General features: G+C 39.4%; 1 protein-coding gene across 1 annotated transcript in view; it reads left to right on the forward strand.

Moving 5' to 3' along the window:
• Positions 1-5000, forward strand: part of TppII (Tripeptidyl-peptidase II) — a 162451-nt gene that overhangs the window by 115011 nt on the left and 42440 nt on the right. The window lies entirely within an intron of this gene.

Below are 5000 nucleotides of genomic sequence, written 5' to 3' on the forward strand. Positions count from 1 at the left end.
TACCAGGCTAATTGGAGAGTCTAATGTGGTTGGTGTCGTGGAAGAAATATCGCTTCATTTGATGCCACTATTCCAGTAATAGCAGAGTTCCTCGGATACCTGCAGGAGGTAAAGCGTCTTTCTGTCTCGGCGGTGAAAGGCTATTGTTCGGCCTTAAACCTTGCCTTTTAAGTTGAAAGGAGTTGACATTTCCTCTTTGTTGGAACTTTTTTTTACTCATATGGAGTTATGAAATCACTTGCTACCAGTCATAGATTAGGTCTTCTCCTCGGAACGTGGTTTGCGTCTTGAGATCCTTAAAAGGACCTCCCTACGACCCATTAAGGCAGCCATGCAACCGACCGTTCCTGCTTGCTTTAGCCATGGCAATGAGAGTCGGCAAACTTCATGACCTCTTGTATGACATTTCCCATTCAAGGGGGTGGGGGGAAGTGACACACTGCTTCATCCCTGAGTTTATTGCTAAGACTCAAAATCCCAGGGGGTACTGGACCATAGATTTGGGCCCCTTCAGATTGCAAGTCTCTGTTCTGCAACCAATGACCCAGATCAGTCGTTACTATACCCAGTGAGGCGTTTGAGATATTATCTTAAACGGACTTCAGCAACACGGCCCCGACTAACACCTTTATTGTTAGCTCAGGGAGAGTAAAGAGGAGGATCACTAAGAACAGGGTCTCCTCCTTGATCCACCAAGTGATGGAAAGATCCTTGGCTCCTGATCCTCCTTTGGCTCGCCGACCTAGAGCCCATGATGTCAGGGGAATTAGTAAATCCTTTGCAATCAAACGCAACTTCTCCCTGTTACAGGTACTACAAGCGGGCGTGTGGAAGAGGAATACTACCTTCACAGCCCATTACTTGAAAGACGTGAACCACAGGAGAGACTATACGTTCACTATCGGTCCTGTGATGGCTGCTCAACAAGTGGTTTAAGAATACCTCAGGTTCCCTGATGGACAAGTAGCAGTTGGTTGAGGGCATTGGTTACCCAGGTTAAATCTGGATGAATGAGAGTATGTCTGGCTTTTCCTTTCTTCATCTTCCCTTCTCTTGGGGTACAGCAGCATGGGTCTCTCTGCAAGCTGGCTTCAACCTCTGCAGGCAATTATCACTTCCCTTGTGTAGCCTAGTATAAGTTATAAATTTATATACAGTAATACCTCGACATATGAGTGTCCCAACAAACGAGAAATTTGAGATACCGATAAAGTTTTGAGCAAATTTTTGCCCCAAGATACGAGACAAATTTCAGACGAGGATACGAGACAGTTCCCTGTACGGCCGCTAGGTGGCCGAGTGTGCGAAAGGGTGCTCATAAGGACAGCATCGCTCACTCTTCCCCGTCGGATCTCCGTCGCGTAAAGTTATCTCCGAGCATCGGCCGTAGTGTTTGCATTTTCACGTGTTTTTTGCGTTAATCAGTACATAATTAAGTGAATAAGCAATGGGTGCAAACAAGGGTAGTGAAAAGAAAGTGTATGATGACCATCGAGATAAAGCATGACATAATCGAAAAACAATCGAGTGGTGTACGAGTGGCTGAGCTGGCTTGCCAATATGAGAGGAGTACATCAACAATATATACCATCTTCAAGCAGAAGGATGCTATAAAGATGGAAATCAGAGACATGTTAGTGAAGTGGCAGGAGTTTTCTGATTTTATGGAATAGAGGCACCCGGGCAAGCTGGCGTGTGGTGGTGCGTTAGCCTTTTGTGACAACACTTGTGTACGTCATTTTTGTAACATTTTGATGAGGAAACTAAAGCAAACATCCCTAGATAGATTCCTTTTAAAAAGGCGGGCAAAAAGTGAAGGTGAAAGCAAGTCGAAAAGCGAAGCAAAAGAGCCAAGCCGGAAGAAGAAAAGTAAAAAAATGAAAATGAAAACTAAATTAGAATGAAATTTAGTGTAACGTAAGATTAACATTTATTTTTAAGTGTGTGTACAGTAAGCTAATTTAATGTTTAAGTTATGTTACGTGTGTTACAAAAGTATAGCGTACCGAACGTGTTGCCATCAGGTCTCTCTCCTCCCCTTTCTCTCGCCCTCCTCCACCGCACACACCGCCGTTAACCGCTACCGTCTGCTTCGAAGGTAAGAACTCGATAATAATGTCACATTTTATTGCAGATCATAATCAGTACATAGGTATTTGTTATTTTGTGAGCATAGGTTGTAAATTAGAATAATTAAAAACATGTATTTCCACTGTAATATAATGTTTTTAGGTGTTTTTTCAGAGGGTGGGAACGGATTAATTATTTTTCTAGTTATTTTATATGGGAAAAATTGATCCGAGATACGAGCGAATTGACATACAAGCTCGGGTCGCGGAACGCATCAAGCTCGTATCTCAGGGTATTACTGTACTGTCGACGTCCCCATAGCTTTCTGCGAGTTAAGCAAGGGGGAACTTCATATTTTTCATAAATATAAACTCAGAAGGTGTTTATACAAAATAACGAGCTTTATTGCACTGAATTGCACAGGCCGCTATTATACTCGCTTTGTATATTTTAGCGAGATGTTAAAATTTTCCCTAGACACGGTCATATTCTGTACTAGGTAAAACCAGGTCAGTGTCCATGCCAGACTTTGGACTTCCACCCACCTAAGAGTGAGTCTTCTAAATAAATAACGGAAGGTTTGTTAATATGGGAACAAATGCCAAATTCAGAGATGATTTGTATTTTTCCGTAACTAATGACCTCGAGTTATTTAGATAAATTTTCCTGCCATCACCTATTCCCCAGAAGTCCTGCCTGCCATCAAAATTGATGTACATCTGTGAGAGTATATATAGAGGTGGCTGGGTACTCCCCAGCCACCCCCAGCCTACCCGCTCAAGTAGTTGGGCAGGGTTGCCACCTTACACTTTAAGTCTAATGGCTACCTTCCAGCTTTGCTGAAAGATAATCCAAATAAATAACTGCAGGTTTATATTAGTTAGAGAAAAATAGTTATCTCTGAATTTGTCATTTTCTGCCACTAGATGAAGAGTGTTGCCTATCAAGGACTTTACCTTACAGTTTATTACCACTTAGAGAGATCATATCCTGAAGATCTTGAAATGGGATCCGCATCTTCAAGGAGACTAAATTATGCAGCTGAAGTTTTTTGACAGTGTGTGACCATATATTTGGTTTAAATTGTAAATAATAAATTGGTGTGTTATTGCTATCTGCCACATTGTGGATGAGTGAGAACCTTGTTTCTTCAGATTCTTTTTGTTGAGGGCTTCATTTTTCTTGCCAGGAAACAGTTGTAACTAAGGACATTCATCTTCTGGTCTAAATAGAGGCAGAGACCAGAGAAGGTGACCACACATCTTAAGTGTTAAAAGGATTCCACTTTAACTAAACACAAAGGTAGACATCACATATAGAATGTGTGTGAAGCTAGATCATCTGTCTTTGTGTTTGTCAAGTTTGTACACTTCACATTGCAGTATGTACAAAAAGAGGGATTTTGCCACTCATGGTATCAGTGCAGAGTTTTGTATGAAAGGATGTTTTGTTTGTCAGTCAAACTTTTATTGCAATTACTCTTATGTAGTTGAAAGGATTTCATTCAGTCAAATTTGCTACTGGTTAAACATTACTTTTATAACTGTAGGTTTTATTTATAACTAAATTTTGCTCGGATTTTCAAATTTAAAGTCGGGAACATTTGATAAGTATACTAGACCAGTAACAATATCCTTTTAGATTCCACCAAATTTAATGGCAATTTAAGCTTTCATCCACACTTTTTATACTAGAGATAGGTACTATTCGGGCATCTGTGTTTCAGGAAGACCTCTTTTATTGGATAAAATTGTGGGACATAATTACATAGCAAGAACCATTGGCATTTTTCTTGAAAAATAATCTCAAACTTAATGCTCATTTATAATTTATGATTTGGGTGGGTGTTTAGTCCCAATTCCTTAAAGTAAGTTTAAGAATCTTTTTCACATTCATGCTATTGCTAATTCCTTACTGCCACTTGATTCTTGCATTACAATCCAATGTGCTGCCTTGATACTGAGAATTTTCTACCATTTTTAAGACCTCCAATTGTTCTCCAACATGATGCTCTACTTCCTTCTCTTATAAATTTCGGATATGGAATATATTTTGACCATACTTGAGTTATAGTCCTGAGTGTTTGGTGAAACCATGTTACATTTAATACACGGTATGCAAAGTTAATCTATGCCGGGAAGTTAATCTTTGGAAATGTCCTCAGGCCAAGCTTCCAAATATTTGTGGTAATTTCAAGATCAATATTGCTGTTATAAGGCATTACAAATTTGATAATGATATTGGTTGCATTTGTATCAGTGATATCTTTTTCATTAGTCCAATAAGGCCTTTGTTATTTGTTTATAGGATGTTTTTTACCTTTTGTAATTTCAAAATATGGTGCACTGTAGTCATGCTTAATGGTTTTTGCAGATCTCCTTTGGCCCCTTGCTGCACTTGCTTTATATTATTCTGCTTTACTTTCATTCCCTCTTCCTTATTTCCATCGAGCTCTTGGAAATTTTTTAACTTTCTCTTTAGTATAACTTGGAAAATGGAAGATTGCTGAAAGGAGAGGAGGCAAGGAGGAGGTGGGCTGAATATTTTGTAAGGTTGCTGAATATTTAGGATAATAGGGAGGCAGATATATTTGCTGTTGCACTTGTTAAGAATGAGAGAGAGATTAAAGAGAGAAAGGGAGAGAGCACTAGATGAAACGAGAGCAGGAAAAGCACCTGGTATGGATTGCGTGAGGGGCGAGATGTTAAAGGAACGGGGTGTTACTGTACTTGAATGATTGGTGAAATTGTTTAATATATGTTTTTGTTGTCATTGGTACCAGTGGACTAGGTGTGTGCATGTATTGTTACGCTATACAGGGAAATGTGCAAGTGTGTTGTAATTCAAGAGGTATTAGTTTTTTAGTGTGTGGTTGGATAAGTGTATTGTTAAGTGCTAATTGATAGGATTAAGTATATAAAGATCATGTA

This window comes from Palaemon carinicauda, chromosome 35 (genome assembly GCF_036898095.1).
Source record: "Palaemon carinicauda isolate YSFRI2023 chromosome 35, ASM3689809v2, whole genome shotgun sequence".
NCBI classification, from domain to species: Eukaryota; Metazoa; Arthropoda; class Malacostraca; order Decapoda; family Palaemonidae; genus Palaemon; species Palaemon carinicauda.